At 47.3% G+C, this 20827-nt stretch overlaps 1 long non-coding RNA gene across 1 annotated transcript in view; it reads right to left on the minus strand.

The window, feature by feature from the left end:
* Positions 1-2589: 2589 nt before the first annotated feature.
* Positions 2590-20827, minus strand: part of LOC138923359 (uncharacterized) — a 34748-nt gene continuing 16510 nt past the window's right edge. The window contains exons 3-4 of the long non-coding RNA XR_011436856.1: positions 7585-7797; positions 2590-7429 (exon numbers count right to left, since the gene is read on the minus strand). This is a non-coding gene — a long non-coding RNA (uncharacterized lncRNA). The remainder of the gene's footprint in view (positions 7430-7584; positions 7798-20827) is intronic.

Consider the following 20827-nt stretch of genomic DNA (forward strand, 5'->3'; position numbering starts at 1 on the left):
GAGCTGGTTCCCAAAGCCAATGGGGAGCTCCTATTCAGGGGCTGTAAAACTTTGGGAAACTGCTGCGTCAGGCCCTAGCACTGCGTTGCAAAGAGATTCTCTCTCCAGGAGGCTGGTGGGACTGGAGAGCTGCTGTCTGGATCCTTTATAAATCTGAGCCTGGGCAAAGAGACAGGCCGTTGGGGTCTGCTGGATTTGGCCTGTTAGTGAGTGCTGTTCTGTTCTAGGTGATTCTCAGGAATTGTGAGGGTGCCGTGTGCAAGCCCTGCTCCCCTATGCCCCATGGAGCTGGGTCTCTGTGCCCATGTCTTTGCCTTGGCCATGCTGCAGAAAGTCCCTCCCTGACATGAAAGCCCCTGCTTAGGGTGGTGGAGAGAGCTCTTCCGGTGGCCAAGGAACAGAAACCCACTCAGGCTCGTTCAAGGTGGAGAAAGGTTTGTTACAAGGAGCCAACTCTCACGGAAGCTAAGACAGTGAAGCCAAGCTGGGGCCAGAGAGCGTCAGGGACTCCTGTCTCTCCTTCCTCCCTCCCTCCCTTCCCCTTTCCTTCCTTCCTTCTCCTCTTCCTTTTTCTCCAGCCTCCTTTTCCTCTTGCCTGAAGTGAGACTGAACCAGAGTTTCTCCAAGGTCCCAGGCCTGAGCTGCACAACTACCTGCCCACCGCCCCTCACCTACCCCGGCCTCTTTAAGAGGTGAGCACCAACTCTCATTCCAGAAGCCACGATGTTCCATGTGCAAAGCTCCTTAGGGGGCCCACGTTTCACCACAAAGACCTTCCATTTTGTCTGCACCGTGCTGGTGCCACATCTGGTAGAGGTTTTCTTCTTAAAAGGAGAGACTGAGTTGCTGGATTTAACTTTCCTAATTTTCAGCCCTAATAAACAACAATATTTGCTCACTGTTATTGGTGCTAACGAGGTGCCAGGCACGGTATTGAGCACTTGACGTGGAACATCTTGTTAAAACCTCTTGACAGCTTTAAGAAGTAGGTGCTATCAGGATCCCATTCACAGCTGGGAAAATACGGCTCCGAGAGGTTGAGTAACTTACCTCAGGTCACATAGTTGGTACATGGAAAAGGAAGATTTGAACCCAGCGACTCTGGGTCTAGAGTCCGTGCTTTTCACTGCAACATTATGTGGCCTTAATGATTGTCTAACTGGAGTCCTTGTGTGTGACTTCATGAAAGGGTGGTTTTTTAAAAGAATCTTTCAGGTTGAAAAACACCAGTCTCCAGCTGAAGAAGCCAGGGTTTTACAACCATATGGATGGAGGTGAACATTTCAGAGTGGATTAAAAACTACATACTGATAGCTGAGGCTGGATCCTAGCCTCGGTGAGATTTCTTACCAGCATTGCCTAGAGTACTCAGCCCTCCCCACAGATCCCTCACCTCCACTGCCTCCTCCTCCCTGGGGCTACCGCGCTCTCAGGATCCTGCTAGAAAACCTGGTGCTAAAATGTTGCTCAATTTTAATTACACTTCCGAGCGCCTTGCTGTCAGCCGCCCTTCTGAAATTGTTTTAATTGAAGTTCCATGAATCCTGGCGAGTTCAGACTGAGTTCATCTCCAAGCCCATCCTGATTTCATTAAAGATCTGATCTTTCTTTTTTCACCAATAAAACATTTATTATCGTTATCTGTTTCGCAACCATTTTCTTTCTGCAAAGAGGGGAAAAATCAATCTCATCTTCATGCCAATGAAACTAAGGAATCATCTGTTGACTTTTCTGGCACACAACAGCAGCAACGTTTTTAAAAAATAATTAATTAATTATTTCCCTTTTAAATTAAGGCAATCCTCATTCAAGAGGATTTTTCAGCCTGCAGGTGAGGAGATTTATGAATTAACTGCACACGGGGCTTAGGAAAGAATCAATTCCCAAATATAGGTGTGTCCCCCCACCGCCCCCCCCCCCCAGCCCCAATTGAGGCAATGTCGGGGCTGTTTCAATGGCCAAAGCAGAGAGGGCTCTGGAACCTTCTCCCACACCTCCAACCAACAGGAGGTAAATGATGGGAAACAAAGTTATAGATGAACCAAATAATGTCAAAGTAAAACCAGACTGCAAAGGAGCTTGTTGACCCCTGAGTGTTAATAATTAACAGTTAATTACTATTAAATCATCATTGGCCAGTCTTGGTTAGTTTCACAATTCACGCCCAGGAGTCAGCTCGGATGGAGTCTGTGTCTGATTCTCTGCTCCGAAACATTCTTAGCAAACCCCATACCTGTCTCCTGCTCGCTGGATTTGACTCACAATGTTTCTGTTAAGACTTCAGCTGCAGCTCCTTCCAGATCTTTGTTTCATGTATGTAATATACTTAAAATGCACTAAATGACAGTTTATAATATCATTATCTACAGTTAAAGATATTATAACTTCAAAAATGAAAAGAAAGTGCAGCCATATGTGGAAATGGTCTATTTCGTACCCTTTTAACCTCTCTCACTCATAGTTTCAGCGGGACCAGACAGGCAGCAGTACAAAAATCATAGGTCTGCAAAATCATTTTGCTATTTTAGCCCACAGTTGTCATGAAAGGAAACTGGGTTATTTAGACAGTAAATAACAACTGAAGACTAATTTATTTTGCTTTTTCTCTTTGCTTTTATTTCAGTCCCGGGTTCCAAGATGTTCTTTATTACATGGTTTGATAATTCAAGGATGGCTCAGCAACCCCTGCTGCCCCGCCACCGCCCCTCGACCCCCCCAGCCCCCAATAAGATGGGAGTTGATTTAAAACTTCACTCTGAACAGCCTTGGGGTTATTAGGAACAGTGTGGACCGAGTATGGATTAGGTTTAAAAGTAATAAAAAAGTAGACCTGTTGGTTAGGTGAAAAATTCACTATCAGATTCCTGAGTGCAGCGTTCCTTTTCATGTGCAAACGGCACTAAATGAGGCATTTAATTCAACAAATCCAGAGTTCTGATCCGCCAGAAATAGAGACTGGGTTAGTTCAATTTGTAACAAACGATCGCCCTATGATCAAAGTCCTGAGCGCTGATTTCAACATGCTGCTTAAATTAGTCTAACACCAAAGTCTTTGGCTCAGAGACAGTATTTGGAATGTCTTACCAGAGGAGAAATTCCTTCTCACACATGGTTCTAATATCATGCCATGCCAGCTTTGCTTTTTAATGGGCTGACAAGGAGGCACGGTGCTAACTTTCTGACTCCAGAAAGTTCTTGTGCTGTCACCCGCAAACCAGCTAGGATAATTTTTCCTTGGCTTCCTTATTAAAGCCTGAATGAAGGGATTGTGCGGCTTTCTTAATGTCACTTGGTCTGTTTGCCATAAATTCAGGCGCTCACGATGAAAGCTGCACTTATATTTCGCTGCGAAATGGAATCAAGGAGAATGCACCCAGGTTCACAATAAATAACGAAGCGTGAGTTATTAAGTGAATTTCATATACCAGGGCCTTATTACATCAGCAGTTTAGATAATGGCTTCTGAAGAAATACATCTAGGTATTTCGTGGCCAAAGCGTGGAGGGCGGGGGACCCAGAGGGCGCCGAGGTGGACAGACAGAGCCAGCTGGGGCAAGAGTGGAAATAGGTGGTATTTGAAAAATAATATAATATTTACATTTTTGCATGCAGTTTGCCTTTTTAGCTCAGCGGGGAGACCAGCGGGCCTGTTGGCCAACACGACACGCATTGCTGCAGGCTTCCTGCCTGCCATTGTTTGTTTTTGTGCAGAAGGAAGACTTGGGGTTGTTTAGACTATGAGCCTAATTTTAGAGGACGATAATTATGTTGCTTCTAAACCACATATTTTCCAGAATTTGCTGCCCCATGAAAATAACTTGCATGTGTGTCCAGCCTGGCTGGCAGCCAGCCTGATGCCCAGGGCCCTCTCTCCATGTCATCCTGGGGAACTCCCAGTGACCAGGAGGAGGTAGCATGGGTCGGTGGGAAGGGCTTTGTTTTGGAAGGCAGGGGAGCTGGGTTTAGACTCCCATACCACCCTCCTGTTGGGTCTTAGGTTGGTCACATGACTTCCAGAGCAGCATTTAGCAGCCTGTCAATCCCATGAAATGCTCTGCAGGATGTCTGGATCAAACAGGTTTGGGAATCTTTGCCTGCCACATTCTCTCCTTCGTGATCCACCGTGCACACAGTTTCATCATCCACGTGGGCTTCAGCCTAGTTCAATCCTACCTGTCTTCAGGTCTCCGATTCTCAGATACGCTCTTTCTTTATGGTGTAAACCGTGATTGTAGTCAATCCGCCAATTACTTGTGAAGTAATTTGATGTTGCAGTGTCTACTCCAGACTAACTCCTTGAGAGCAGGTGCTATCCATTTTGTGACGAATCCTCCATGCTTACGACAATGCCTGCCACATGGTAGATGCTCAATAAAGATTTGATAAATTACTGGATTAAGACAGTGTTCCTGGGGCCGACCCAGTGGCACAGTGGTTAAGTTCGCACGTTCTGCTTCTCAGCGGCCCGGGGTTCGCTGGTTAGGATCCCAGGTGAGGACAAGGCACCGCTTGGCAAAAGCCATGCTGTGGTAGGCATCCCACATATAAAGCAGAGGAAGATGGGCATGGATGTGAGCTCAGGGCTAGTCTTCCTCAGCAAAAAGAGGAGAATTGGCAGTAGTTAGCTCAGGGCTAATCTTCCTCACACACACACACACAAGACAGTGTTCCTAAACTTTAATGAACACTTGAATCAACTGGGAGGCTCTCGTTAAAATGCGGGTTCTGATTCAGTAGGTCTGGAGTGCGGTCTGAGAATCTGTATATCTAATATGCTCCAATTTAATGCTGGTGTTGTTGCATTTTGAGTAGCAAGGAATTCAAAAGTTTAACTGCGTTTAATCTTAAACATATCAACCTCGTTTATCCTTCCCCGTTGGAACACCTAGTGACATCTATGAGCGGAATCTCAGTTTATTCATCTATAAAATGAACTAAATGCTTTCTAAGGATCCTTATAGCCGAAAACATGACAGTCTTTGGATGTGCTGCTCTGAAGTTGTTGCTGAGTGAGCCCTGGGGTGAGAGGAGAGGAGCTTCCCCCAGCACGGGATCTCACGAGGTGCATAGGAAGTTCACTGGGGGACCAGGGACATCAAGAGGGGGTGGGCTCAGCCTGGCTGAGCTCTTTCATGCTCAGTCAAGGCTCCTAGGGAAGCAGCTAAGTATCTGTGACCACATTTGGGGAGCTGCCCTTTCCTACTCCTCTGAGCCCGGTGTGCGAGGTTGGGGTGATGGAACATTCCACGTGTTTTGAGCCCAGGATAATACAGATGCAGGGCAGCAGGGGCAACGTGGACAGAGCTGGCCCAGGGCCATGACAAAGACAAGGAAAAAAATATACAAAAAACTCTTAAAATTTAATGATAAGAAATTAAAATCACCCTATTTAAAAATAGGCAAAAGATTTGAACAGATACCTCACCAAAAAAGATATAAAGATGGCATAGATACTCAACATCACTTGTTATTAAGGAATTGCAAACTAAAATAATGAGATATCACTACACACCTATTAGATTAATTAAATTCCAAAAAACTGACTATATCAACAACCGGACGTGCAGCAGCAGGAGCGCTTGTTCATTGCTGGTGGGAATGCAAAATGCTGCAGCCGCTTTGGAAGGCAGTTTGGTAGTTTCTTAGAAAACTAAACATACTCTAACCGTACAACTCAGCGTCTGAATCCCTATGTATTAACTGATTTTTTTTTCTGCTTTTTCTCCCCAAATCCCCCCCAATACATAGTTGTCTATTTTAGTTGTGGGTTCTTCTAGTTGTGCCATGTGGGATGCCTCCTCAGCGTGGCCTGATGAGTGGTGCCATGTCTGTGCCTAGGACTCGAACTGGCGAACCCCTGGGCCACCAAAGTGGAGTGCGCCAACCCAACCACTCAGCCATGGGGCCTGCCCCTACCCAACTGATCTGAAAACACATCTGTATAAAACCTGGCACATGAACGTTTATAGCTGCTTTATCTTTAATCACCCAAACTGGAAGCAACTACAGTGTCCTTCAATGGGAGAGTGACCAAGCAGACTGTGGTCCCTCCAGACAATGGAATATTATTCAGCAATGAAAAGAAATGTGCCAGCAAGCCGTGAAAAGATATGGATGAATCTTAAACGTATTGTTAAGTGAAAGAAGGGAATTTGAAAAAGCTATTATGTTTCCAATTATATGATGTTCTGGAAAAGGTAAAACTACAGAGACAATAAAAAGATCAGTGTTTGCCAGGGGTTCGAGGCGCGGTGGGAAAGGGTTGACTAGATGGAGCACAGAATTTCTGGGTCAGTGAAACGATTCTGTATGCTATTGTGATGGTGAACACAAGATACAACGCATTTGTCAAAACCCATAGAAACTCACAGCACAAGGAGTAAACCTTAATGTATACAAATTTAAAAAAATCTTTTAGGACATTGAGGGATCCTAAGATAGAATGCGGAATATGGCACAACAATTTAACTGTATTACAAATGCAGGAAACCACCTCACTGGAGGGGATGGGGGAATAAGGTGCTGACCTAAGTAACTCTGGAAATGAGTGGAAATTGTAAGACTACAGGCAAAGGAAGTGTCATAAGCACTCTACTCGAGCCGATCAAGTTCTTTCCCACAGTTCTGAAACCACTATACTTGGACACTTAAACCAAGCAATTAAGCAAGTGGATGGCATGTGGTGGGAGCCAGATTTTTTACAGTGGGAGGGGGTTACAGCCAAGGAAGGAGAGGAGGCCAGAATAAGCCATAGGGTAATTGATTTGAGTTGTAGACATCAGAATGAACTCCTGTTTAGCTTAACATAGATACATATAATCACATGTAGAAGTTTTAATACACATAGATATATTCACGGGTTTAGTATGCATACGTCTGTCTCCTTTCTCTGTCAGCTAAGAGGGATTGGAAGCAATGACACCCCAGATGTCATGTCCACACCTCGTGCACAGGTCTTGATTTCTAATATCATTCTCCAATAAGAGGAATCAGGGGATGGGGAAATGGCTGATTCCAGGACTCTAGGACGGACGTGAAATATACAAGATGAGCCTGGAGCATCTTGTAGGGCCAGAAAGTCAGAGAGTGCCGAAAAACAAACACACAACCAGAAAACCAAACCCATAGTGATGGAACTTGTCAGTGGGATCTAGGATCCAGCTGAGAGAGCTCCCAACGGCCAGAGCTAGGACAATTTGAGCAACAGAATAATTAGTATTGGATTATAACCTAAAGAATAGAATAAATAACCAGGAGTCCATGCTGATGTAAATAAATGATTGAATAAGTAAATAAATAGGGGGAGAATCTTCTGCGCAGAAGAATTCAAATTAATTTATGTAGGTACTCTGTTCTCAAGGAGATGGAGAGCAACCCTCCTGTCCTTAGGAGTGGCTGCGCACAGTAGCTTTCTTCTGACGAGGACAATCTGGAAAAGGAGACAAGAAAAAATAGCTTTTCAGTGGAGAAACCTGACCAATACTACCTCAAGCCAGGTGATCAAGGTCAAGGTCAGCATCAACAGTGGTAAGTCATGATGATAGCAAGCACCCTTGTTGGGATGGGGTGAGAATGGCTCTTTACCTCTTTGGTCTTCCTCCCCAAAACACATCACCTCAGTCTAATCATGGGAAAGACATCAGGCAAATTCCAACTGAGGGACATTCTGCAAAAATGCCCGATCAGCACTGCTCAAAACTGTCAAGGTCATCAAAAAGAAATTCTGATGGAGTGTCACAGCCAGGAGGAGCCTAAGGAGACATGACGAATAAGTGCAATATGGTTTTGGATGGGATCCTGGAAAAGAAAAAGGACATTAGGAAAAAAGTGAGAAAACTTGGATAAAGTATAGACTTTAATTAATAATAATATATCAGTATTGTCTCATTAGCGATGACAAGTGTACCATGCCAATGTAAGATGTTAATAATGGGAGAGTGGGTGTGGAGTAGATGGGAACGCTCTGTACTATCTTCAGAATAGCTCTCTAAATCTAAAATTACAAGTTTATTAAAAACGCATCATCATAAAAAAACAATACGTACCAGTTGGAATAGGCTTGGGAAGAATGGAGTTAGCTTAACTTGAGCACCTACTGTGTGTCAGGCAGGTGCTGGCTGTCTTTGCCCGTGAGCTCTTTTGGTTCTTACAATAGCCCTGTGAAAAGAGTCGTATAATCCAAAACTCCCAGCTGCGGAAAGGAGTGTGCAGGGAAGGTAGGTACATGGGCAAGGGCAGATAGCTACTCTGGGAAAGGGTAGAAATCTACAAAGCTTAGGGTTTTTCTCCGTTCCACCAAAATGCACAAGAAGTTGTCCTGGACCTCTGGCCCCCACCCACTTCACCAGTCGTGCTGTGCGCTGGGATTGGGGTATTTCTGCCCAGGGTCTGGGAGTTTTCGCCATGACCTTCAGCTGAACACTCTCGCTGTGAAGGGCTCATGGTTGGACAGAGCGCTGTGGAGCCCTTGGCTTGAGTGGGCACTGCGCTGGCAGAGCTCTTTGCGGGAGGCCACGCGAGTGCTGCCTGCAGAGAGGAATGGAATAAAGGTCTTGGGCTCCTCTTGCTCCATCCCTTTGGTGCTCATGACCTTTCACAGCTTCTTTACAGCAGCATTCAAGGCCTTCCTGATTGGAAGCCCCACCTCTACTCTTTGCTGCCATTTCTCTCACTAAGTCCTGTGATCCTGCAGAGAGGAGGGCCTGGAATTACGCCTCTGCAGGCGCCCTCCTGTGCTCTGTCTGCTGCAGGTGTTAGTGACAGACGTTTGCTACTGCTGGTCCCACTGGCCATGCTCTTACTCTGGTCTGGCTGACTTTCTAGCAGTGGGGATGCTTTGCGGTCAGACTGGGTTCACATTTGGCTCTGCAGTTTATGAACTGGGTGTCCTAGGGAAAGCTATGTCACCCTCTGAGCCTCGATTTGTTCATCTGTCAAATGGGGCTATCAACAGTTCCTAAGTCGTAGGTTGTGAGGAGGGTTAAATGACACGGTACATGAGTACTTGGCCAGAACGGGTGTTTGACAAATACAAACGTTACTATATTATCACTATTATTAGTAGATATTTCTGTCTCCTTTATCCCACTGTCTCCCCATTTTGAAGCGCCATTTCCTCTCATCTTCACTCACCCAAATCCTTCTCTAAATTGGCCCTTTTTCTACTTGTGTCTCCACTTTGTCTGCACTCAGTGGGGCCTTCAGGAACCATGAATGGCTACACCGAGAACGAGGGTAAGGTTCTGGGGTGTGAATGGGGTAGGGGGGATGTGTTCCCCCAGGAGCTTGAGGGAGGGATGGAGGTGCCTGTCACCGCTGAGCGGGAGAACTGTGTCCCCTGATTTCCAGGGTGCCTTGGGCATTAGACACAGCCATTGGGGGCAGGGATGATGTTTCCCATTGCTGGCTGCTGGTGCGTCTCCCTCCCCTGCCAGTTGCACCTGAGGGCAACCTAGCTTCTCCCATCTGGATGGGGCTGCACTCATGGCTTCTCTGCCCCAGATCTCTGCGCCCCCTTCCCTGCCCTCAGACAGGGGCAGAGGGCCACCTATATGATCTAGAAGTGAACGAGGAACAGCCCTCGAGCCTCTGCCTGACAGTGGGCTGCGGCTACTCCACAGAGGCTGTCCTGCTCCATTCTGACTTTGCTACTCATCTGATCCAGGCCTTGAACCACATCTCCCTCCCTCAGATCCTGTGTTCTGACAACTGCATCATCTTTTAGGCATGAATGGAGACAGGAGTTGGTAATTTTCCTTTTTAAAATGTCCTTATTTCAAAAAGGGAAAAAATGGTAACTTTAGGGTAGTCATCTCAATGAATGCATGAACATTTTTAATGGCCCGTGAAATATAAAATTCTTGGCCCCACCTCACTGGGTGGCACAGATCTTTACTCTTATAGAATATACTCGGGGAGTTAAATGCAGAAGTCCTGGACAAGGTAGATGCGTCTTCCTCTAGCTACTTAAATTTAGCGGATAGGTATTTATGTTTCTGTGGCTACCTTAGAATAAAATAATAATAATGGAAAAGAAGAGAAAACCTTTTCCTCTAGTCACTTTTTTTTTAATGGCGAAGGAAGGTTCCAGAGGAACAAATTTAAACGCCATTCAATCTGCTCTCAGGAGAAAGAATTCAGAGGCACTCTGGGTCAGAGAAAGCTTCTTGTCTCCTTATAAAGGCCACTCAGATGGGGCTTAAGCGTCTTTGTTCCCTCGACCCAAGTTGCGAGAGATACATGTCATTTCGAGAAGTATGGAACTAATTGAAGACTATGTCCAGCTCTTGTAGAGGTGAACAGGGCAGATAAATAAAAACTCCATTGCACATAAATCTTTGCTCCCAACATCAAAGAAGCAGGATTCTGCTAAGTGTATTTGTATAATGCAGTAATTTATGCAAAAAGCAGCTTTGATAAATGTCCCCTAATTTATTGTCATGTATCTCAAATCAAAGTCAAACATTTACAGCCTGAGCCTGAAGGAAGCCAGGCCTCAGAGAGCCAGAGGGGGTTGAAGTACGTAGAGCTGTGTGGGGCACAAGGTTAAACGGGGTCTGGTTTGAATGTTAAGAACTTTCTAGAAATGATGGCGAAAGGAAGAGGAGACTAGTTTGGCTTCAAAACCAAAGCAAGGCAGAATTTCCCCAGAGGTTTTTCTTCCAAGGACAGACATGATCCATGCACTGAAATGGTCTTAAGGGAACAGACCTGGGGGCTGCCGTATACCCTCTACGTATAATTGTAATAAGATGAAAAAGCAGCAGAGGAGCCCACATTAACTGGATCCTTACTACAAGCCAAGAGCTGTGCAGAGCATTTTCATTCATTATCTTGTCACTTCTCAATACAACACTATGAAGGAGTATTCCTACCATTCTCCACTCATAGCCAGGGAAACTGAGGCAGCCCACCTAATGTGGGGTTAGAAGACTCAGGAGGCACAGGCTCTTTTTCCCGCTGGTGTGGCTCATTTCCACCTGATCCTTTGTTCCAACGGGGATGGGTCGCTGAGCAGAGAGAAGATTCCCAAAGGTGAAGGCTTGATCGCGAGGGAGACCTTGTTTGGAATCCCATCTTTGCCACTTTCCAGCTGGGTAACTCTGGGCAAATCCTTAACCTCTCTAAGCCTCAAAACACCCATCTGTTGAATGGACCAAATAGTTGTGTAGCGCCTACTCAATGGGCTTGTCATGAGGATTAAAAGAGAGAACGTCTGAGAAAGACATGGCTAGTGTTCAATCAGTGGACGTCGTTGCTGTGTTATCCTCTCTGACTGCAAGGGTCCCACGTTCTGGCACCAGACTACAGAAGAGACTAGGGCTCCCCAAACTCAACTCCAGGAAGTTGCCGCAGTCCCGAGATGCTGGGAAGATGAACTGGCCTTCGTAACAATGTATTTTTAATTTTCAGTCGAAGGGTTCTACAGGCCCATGATCTCTATAAAACAAACTTACAACTCCAGTAGTAGCGTAGTCGTAGACAGCAGCTGTTTAAAAGATTTTACTGCCCATCTGGTGGCTTGGCGTGGCCTTCAGGCTGGTTCCGGGAGAAAGGGCTTTGCTCTGTGATTCCACCAGCTGGTAGGTGGTACTGCAAACCCGCGTTCAGATCTCAGCCTTCTGGTCAATAAAACCGACAGAGGGAACGGACTTGTAAAGGGCAGGACGTTTTCCGCATCTGAGGGTTTAGCCTCCGAGGCCTGGAACGCGATGCTGGGCTGGTTTCTGGCCAAGGCGAGGCCCTTGGCACTTGTCAATCTCATGGTTCAGGGCGGGTGTGGGTTTGGGGGCCTTGGGAGTGTGTTTGCCATCGACTTGTGGGCTTCGCTCAGTTCCGGTTGCTGCGGGCGGCGCGGGAGGGCAAGGCTCTTCCCACCCAGATGGCGGCTGGGAAGTTTCACCACTTGACTTCTGAAACATGCAGACGAAGAACTTCCCCCCCACATACACTCACCCCCCCATCCAGAGCGGGGAGGGTCCCGATGCTTCAGCTGGAACCTGGGCCATGATGCATTATTCTAGAACATACACTTTATGATACCCTCGCTTTGACAGGGAAGCAGAACTGAGAGCATCTGGTCCCTGGGTCTGAATTTCAGGAATACTACTTCCTGGTGTAGGACCTTCTGACTACTCAGAACGTAGTTCTTCATCTGTCAGATGGGAGTTAATAATAACACTCATCTCTCAGGATTGCTTACATACGAGACACGCAACTTATTATATTGCCCAGAGGAGAGCTGGCACTTGACAGGTGTTCTCCTTCTTGGCCTTGGTTTCCACATCTGCAAAATAGAGGGGCAGCCTTCCACCTGACAACGCTGCTGTAAGAATGAACGGATCCCGGGGCCGGCTCCGTGGCCGAGTGGTTAAGTTCGCGCGCTCCGCTGCAGCGGTCCAGGTTTTGGATCCCGGGCGTGGACATGGCACTGCTCGTCAGGCCACGTTGAGGCAGTGTCCCACAACAACCCACAACTAGAAGGACCTGCAACTAAGATATACAACTGTGTACAGTGGGGGTTTGGGGAGATAAAGCAGAAAAAAAAAAAAAGATTGGCAACAGTTGTTAGCTCAGGTGCCAATCCTTAAAAAAAAAAAAAGAAAGAATTAACGGATCCCATGTCCGTGAAGTCCCTCACTCAAACACTGGTGCACTCCCAGTTTCCTCCTCACCTCCCTGCTCACCTGTAAACTGGTGGAACCCGGCACTTAAAAATCCAATCCAATACAAAAATCCACATGGCTTCTTCCATAGTTCTGGTTACCTGAGTACCAGGGATTCGTAAAGGCAGTCGAAGAAAGGCTGGGTGTAGTAGTTGATGAAGAGCATTGAATGGGAGCTGCTGAGGCCTCCGCGGAGGTCAGACATGCCATGGAGGTGCCCGAAATCCTGCAGGTCCCTCGGAAGTCCCCACTGGGCGCCAGCCGCCATACTGACTGCAGAGTTCCCATGCCAGGCTTCCAGAGGGAACAGAGTGGGGACGTGTCTTTCTTTGCTCCTAATCCTGGGAGGCTCCCAGCCAAGAAGAGAGAACAGAACCCTTCCAGCAAGGGCTCCGGGGCGTAAAGAATCCTCCGGAGCCACAGAGGTAAGTGGCAGTGAAAACCGGGCGGCAGCCCCCACCGGGTCAGCCTTCCATCTCAGTCTGCACCAGCTCTCTTCCTCCTTCCTTCTAACCCCACCTCCAAACACAGCCCAGAAAACTGCCACCACGGGGGGCCCTTGCCAAGTTCCAAGCAACATGCACCAGGGCCTGTGGGCCAGCAGGGGGCAGGTCTCTTGTCCACTCCATTTCCAGGTGCAGGTCACGTCCCCACAGCGACCGGATGTGGATTTTGCAGATGGTCCTCGTGTTTGTGTCTCCACGTGCCTCCAGGCACAGAGCAGGCCTGCCTGATTAGGAGTGGCAGAGAATCTAGCTTTTGTTTTGGGTTTTTTTGTTTTGCTTTTGGTTACACTCTTAAGTTCTCTCAGCTGCTCGGAAAGCTTCCTTTGTCTGGTCTTGGGCAGGGATGTTGCTAAACTTTATGGTGCTTTCAAGCAAATTAGAAAAAGATGGCCCTCTAGGCAGACACTTGGCTCGTCAAGTGGACAGCAACTTTGTGCAAAGAAAATGGCGCCTTTCCCTCACGCAGGCGAAGCCCTGCATAGGGCTCCCTGTTGGGTAACTACAGCACAGGCTGGGCTTCAGTCCTCACTTACCCCTTGGAAGGGCATTTTGCAGTGAGCAACCTGCACAGCTGTATGTGGCAACCCTGCCCCTGGCCCTCCTTCATTCTCTGCCATCTCAGTGCTTTCAGAGGTGTCGTCCTCTTGGTGTAGGGATTTTCTCACTTGTTGCCCTTTGCAAGGTCCTCATTACGTGACTCTAGTCCAAAGTAAAACCCTCCAAGAGGGGCCTGAAACGGGGATGGGTCCCACAGAGGTGACTGGGGGCAGGAATGGGACCCACTGGGTCCCAGCCTTCTAGAGCCTTCTAGAGGGAGGAGAAACAGCTGGAAGAGGTAGGGGAGAAAGGCCAGGCCTGAACTGTGTCTGCTGGGGCCCACTGCATGGTGCAAGCTGAGAACTCTCCAGAAGCCTTGCCCATCAGTGAGGAACTCCTGCAGTGTCTACCATGGCCTTCGGGGCAGGGCCGGCTTCACGGGCTTGTGTCCTGTGCAGTTGCTCAGAGGGATTCCGAGGTTGACTTCACACTCTGCCTCCGCTGTCTTGAAATTCTTAACGTTTTTCAGCAAGGAGCCCAGCATATCACTTTGCGCTGGACTCGGCTGATTATACAGCTGGCCCAGCTCTCAGCTCTTGTTGGCCTTTCGGGGCTGGTTTTCATGTAGACGTATTTGTTTATATACGCCATCATTCCACAAGTATTCACCGTGCACCTACTGTGTATTGGAAGAGAATCGAGAACTGCAGGAGACAATTTCAGAGGAGGAGCAGGGCATGAGGATGAGAGGCAGGGACACGCAGTGGAGAGACTTCCTGTGCGATTCCTCGTGATGAGCCCATTGGAGATGGCCTCTCTGAGAAGCGACCCTGGAGCTGAGATCTGCACATGAAGTAAGAATCAGCCATGCCATGGGAGTTGGAGGTGGGACCAGGGTTCTAAGTAGCAGGAGCAGCAAGTGCAAAGGCCCTGAGGTGGAACAGAGCTCAGGCTGTATAGAGTCTATAGGCATAGAGGTGGGTTTGGATTTTAAATACAAGAGACAGTGTGGAAAAGGAACAGCAGTAGTGAGTAGTAATAACAACCCTTTGTTAACTGGCTACTCTGTTCCAGGCACTCCAGAAACACTTACCCTCTTGATCAACCATGTAAGTGATATATTATTCCCATTTTCCAGATAAGAAACCTGAGATCCAGTCACCCAAGGTCAACCAGCCTATGAATAAGACAGCTGTGATTAGAACTCGCATCTCCCTGATTCCAGTGGCACTGCTCACCGCCCTTCACTGGCAGTCTTGGTCAACACTGTGTCCTGGCTGCCTTGGGGTGGGGCTCTCCACTGGGGTGATGGCTCCTTCAGTGTCTCGTGTCCCTTCTTGGGCTGAGGGACCTCTGAGTACCAGCGCTGGAGACGACAGATGAAGCAATCTTTCATCACGTTCACTGGAGATTGTGATGAAATTTTATCCTACGATCACTTAAATAAAGCCAGCTGGGAGTAGCTGTTCCGGAGACACAAACAAGACCTTGGTCCAAGATATCTTTGTTCAGCACAGTTCGATGTGCCCAGCCTCCAGTCCAGAAGAAAGGGAGAGACCAAAACAGATTAATTAGTTGTAACGGAACCTCTCTCTTTCAATGCTTGCCTGCCTTTAGCTCAGTGGTCCAGAAATGGCTAGTGGACTTTTATTTTTGGATGGGCTCCAAAACCTCTTGTTCTATGTGCCTGCCTCCATTAAACTTTAGAACCCGCGTGGGCAGGATGCGGTCCCAAGCACGCCTGCAGATAGAAATATACCTGCCTCCAAAGGCCTTCCACTCCAGTAGAGGGGGCTGGACAGGGTGGGGTGGGTCTTTCAAGGCAGGAAACAAGTACCCCAAGATGTATGCCAGAGGATGCGTGGAGGATTGAAGGAAGGGGAAGGCGCATCCACTTAGCAGGATTTATTCACGCACGCCAAAAAAGCATGCAGTGAGTACCTAGCTAACATTGAACAAAATGGTCAAGGATCCCTCTCCTCAGGGGTCTCACGTTCCAGAAGGGGAGACAGACGATTAATAAGTAAACAGATGAACACACAAGACACTTTCAGTGAAGGGAACAAACCAGGAAGAAGATGGAAAGTGACCAGGTGGAGGGCAGGCAGCTGGGGACCGGGGGGTTAGAGAGAGTCTATCTGAGGTGACCTTCAACGTGAGACCCAAAATATAAACGAAATAAAAGGAGAAAAGTCTTCAAAACGAGGCAGCCGTCACAAGTTGAGGAATCCCAAATATATTTTTTATTTGATGTACTTTGATGTGGGGGAACATGTTATCCTAACACTCCCAGAATTAGAGTGGTACCCAAAGCGAGCATGGTACTTGAGTAGAGGTGATGTGTGGTCCACCTTATTTCTTTGGCCACACTGACCGAAAAACAGCTATTAATATCTGGATGCTGATCTTAGTTTGGCTACAGATTCACTGTGTGACCTTGGGTAAGTCACTTAAGCTCTCTGGTCTATTCCGCTAAAAAAGAACCAGGCAAAACTTAAAGGTCTGAGAACTTTAAAAGTCAATGATTCCATGATCTAACAGATCAAAACAAAACCTCCTGATGTGTCATTGGGAACACATGGATTCCCGCACTTGGCAGAAAATTACATTACCAGATTCTGACCCGGGATCACAGCAAAGGTTTCGAGCTGGGGTTGAGCATTCAGCCTTGATCCCCAGCTCGGGCTGCCCAGGAGCTCTGGGGATGTGTCCTGGCCAGCACCCACATGTGTCTTGTATTAGTGTTATTTTCTTAATGGCAACAGCCCTAAAACCTGCCCATTTTACTATTGAGTTACCCGGCTTAGGCTCAGTATCGCTTACACATAAATGCCGTCTCCAGCCGACGAAGCCACTGTTTTGTTTGTACTTTCTCCACCTCTCCCTTCCTCGCGCAGGTGTTTACTGCAGCCATCAAAAATAAAGCGGCTCAATCAGAGTGCCGGTTTTAGATAAACCGAGACGCATTTTTGAACCTTTGCTTTAAGAACGAAGAAAGAAAAGAAAACGCTGGTCATATGCCTTCAGTAATCTGGCGTCCTGTCCGCGTGGGATTCCTGAAGAAAAACGGGAAACTAGAGGATGGCGTTTTGAATGAGTGTGGAAAAATTGATGGAAAACAAATGAGCAGAGGAAATGGCTGCCTTGCTTAACGGCTGCATGGTCTACAGCTGCAGTTCAGAAAGAGCCTTCACTGGAACGAAGTACGTCCTTGGCCACCACCTGCCCCTGGAGGACCCCCAGTGGCCCGCACCCCGCTGCGGCGTGGGAACGACCACCTTGACTTCTGGTTGAAAGAGAGCCTTCGCGATCAACACCAGCTTCTCGAAATATTTATCATAATTAAGGGTAACAAGAAAACGGACACCCCCTGAAAATCTGTCCTCTAAGTGCCTTGCCTCAGTTTCCCAAATTTTCAGTCCTCAGAATCAGGCATTCTGTGTTTTCCTCAACACCCACCCTTCCTTCTCCCACCGCCGTGTGTACTTTGAACACACCATCCCAGGCCACCTGCTGTGGGTTTCTCTCAGGCTGTGTCTACCCAACGCTACAAGACCCAGTCACTGTCAAGGCCCCCAGTTAATTTGTGAGTCCAGCAGATAACACCAAACGTACTGACCCATTTTAAAAAATTTTGTCCATTTTTGATGTAAAATATTCCGTATGGTCATAACAACCTCCAAAAGCCAATCAAACAACCCCAGTCAATGAAGATTTTTGGTTTTTTTTTCAAATTTACTCTCATTAATTTTTTGAATAGATACCATAGTCACGGAGCTCAAAATTCCAACAATATAAAGTATTCGGTGAAAAGTCTTGCTCCAAACCCCTGCTCAACGAAGATCCTGCTGGCAGGTGTCCTGTGCGCAAATAGAAACACCGCCACACGGCCTCGCGACGTCACGTCGTGGCGCAAAGGTGCAGCTTACACACGCTGGTCACCTTTCTGCCTCGTCTAGGAGGAACGGCGCTCACTTGAAATTAAGTCAACTGGCTGCCACAGCCGTTTCCAGCGGCAAATGGAAGAGCCAGCAGAAAAAGACTTGAAAAGGATAAAGGAAGTCACGCACATTCAGGAGAAGGAGCTGGAAGACGACCGCACCCTTTGTGAATTTTTAAAATGGAATATTTATTAAAAAAATAGAAAAAAGAAAAAAGGGAAAATTCTAGAACCATAGCAGTTCGAACTTAGAAGGACCCTTAGTCCGCAGTCTATATTATATTAGGCAATCTCAGAAAATGATTATGAAATTTGAGAGAAAACCAATGAGTAGGTCAGGATAAAATATTTTACCTTCTTTTGTTTTGAGAGAAAGACAGAGGGAGACGGGGAGTGGGGCTAGAGAGACGGAAGGAGAATGAGAAAGCGAGAGCCTGGCTTTGCTCACACGGAAAGGCCCGTTTGGTGAAGTTGAACAGCTGTTTGATCTCTTTGATCTCTGTAGAGAAATAACTGTGGTTTCCATCAGAGGCTGAAGAGAGAAGCCACGGAATATCCGATCCTGTCACACGCAGTCACAGCCCTCAGGACGAAACCCACTCGTCTACCCGCAATGGTGGATGAAGCGGCCCGGATACAGCTTACGGATCTAAGCTGCTTGACTTCTCAGTGTGGACACGTGTGTGTACATTCTCCCCTAGACGTTCAGCTGCAAACAAACTCACAGGCCTGAACACCCAGCCCCAAACATCAGAACCCACACACGTGCCTGGCCAGGGTGCAAATTGTCCTGTGAGTGAGAACCCCAAACTGGTCACGTGACTCAGAAAAGATGCTCCCACTCCCTTAGTGTATGTGGCACCCCAACTTACAGATTCTGTCTGCTTAAGAAACTTGCTATTTATGACGTTATTAATTAAATAATTAGTGAACCATGTGCTAGAGTATTAGGGTGAATTACTAACCAAATATTTACAGACAACCTCTCCTCGCAAAGACCTTGCTTGTCATTCATTTAAGAGCCACAAGCCCTGGGAAGATGGAACTAATGATCACTTAGTTCCAAAAGGAAAGAGTATCTCTAATAAGGAAATAAAGGAGAGTAGGCCAAATTCTTTATACGATGAACACAACAGCGAGGCAATTAAAATAAATGTGATTTTCCAGATGAAGAAAACTTGGGCCTGTTAATGCCTCCATGGCACCTCACCTGTCTCCCGCATTTCCTTGCAGCTGTTTTCGTTCTGCGGCACAGTTTGCCATCCCTGGGGCTTTGGGTCCTGGGATTTGATGTGGAGAAGCTCCTCTCAGCACTGGGCTGCTACCCGGTGTCTGTTCTGTGTACAGGGAACCTCGGCACAGGCGTCCCGTCCGCACACTGTTGGCAACATCTTTCTCCTGAGCCGGTGTATCTCACCTCCTCTGAGCTGTGGTTTTCATACGTGAGAACCTTGAGGAGATCTCAGAGCCCTGTGCTCCTTCGGAACTCACGACCCAAACTCAGGGCACAACTAACCCACTTTGGGGGTGACAAAGGCAACGACTTAAGTTCCGCTAACTGGCTTCCTAATGTGAATGGAGACTGCTTTTTAATTCTTTCTCTCTCTCTCTTAGAAAAATCAATGGGAAAAGAAGTTTCTCTTCGCCCACCCATCGGTTCTCTCTCAAATTCCATAATCACTGTCTGAGATTGCCTAATACAGCATTGATTTGGGTTGTTCAATTGGCAATCGGGATTCTAAGACTGCGAAGTGTAGAATATTTGCAACCTCATATTTCATGTTAGATTAGGCAAGAACATATTTTTAAAGATGTGTATTATTAATGACACAATAAAATCTCATTAGTGGATGAGGTTGATAGATGTGGTTTATCTAACATTAAGCAGGAATTGGCATCTTGAGGGAAGTATCAAGATTCCGTGATCCCAGACACTGATATTGAACAAGCAGGGGCCAGGAGCAATCCGCTATTGATCAGACGGTGCAAGTAATTATATTTACCGAGCCGTTTTATTGGGTGGGGCAGGAGGTGAGGTAGTTCTTCTTTAGAGAGGAGAGAGAGAAATCAGCCAAGACGGCGTCAGTGAAGCCCAAGAGCCGGTGTGATTTTCTCAGGTTTACTCTTGGTCTTGCCGGGTCCCAATCATTTAGAAATGCAGCATATGCTGGACGGTCCCTAGTGGCTTCCCTGGTCCAAATGCTAAATTTCCTGGCAGTTTCCTGGTATGTCTTATAGTAGGGCCAACCCCTTGTGTTTTATTCTATCCTCACCTCCATCCTCTTCCACTACTGACATTACCACTGCTACCACCAACGCCATCACCATTACCAACACCAACAACTCCAGTAGCGTTATCGTGACCACTGACATTGTCATGAATAGTATCGTCACCATCACTGTCATTATAATATCACCATTGTCACTGCCGCCCGCCACCACTGCCATGACCACCACTACTATTACCAGTACTGCCGCTGGTACCACCACCCACCCTTATGGGCACGACCACCACAACCAGCACCATTGCCACTATTGTTCTCACCGCCATCACCTAGATCACCGCCGCCACCACCATTAACACCACGAGCGCCGTGTTCCCCGTGAGGAAGTAGCAGCCTTTGGAGTCCGACAGGCGTGGGTTGGAACTCCTGCTCTGCCACTGTGTCCTCCCTGTTGGCATTTTCATGTGATTCAGAGGGCTGTGATGACGTACGAATGAGTTAGAACGAGCTAATGTTTGTAAAGTGCTTGGCACAGAGTGGGCATTTGGTAAATGGAAGGTACTGTGCTGTGTCTTTGATGAAACATTGTGAATTCTTAGCTTTTTTGCTCCCGATGCCTTTTTCCATCTCAAGGGAGATTATGGGTTTGGGCCTTTCTTCCTCCTTCTCTTCTTTCCTTCCTTCCTTCTTCTTTTGTTCTGTGGCTGAATTGTTTGTAAAAACCTCTCATTCCTCAGAACTACCATTGTCCCAATCTCGCCTTCCTCCTCAGCTCACCCCTCTCACGTGCCTCCGTCCTGTCCCACGCCTCCACAGACCACAAACACGTCGTGCGTCTGATCTCACGCCTCTTCCTGTTCTCCAAATATCAAAGCCGCGGATACAACCATTTACTGAAATGCCTGTGTATCTATCAGACGTCATGGTTCCCCGTGGAGTCTGTCCTCCTCTGTC

Source organism: Equus caballus, chromosome 3, assembly GCF_041296265.1.
Source record: "Equus caballus isolate H_3958 breed thoroughbred chromosome 3, TB-T2T, whole genome shotgun sequence".
Classification (NCBI taxonomy): domain Eukaryota; kingdom Metazoa; phylum Chordata; class Mammalia; order Perissodactyla; family Equidae; genus Equus; species Equus caballus.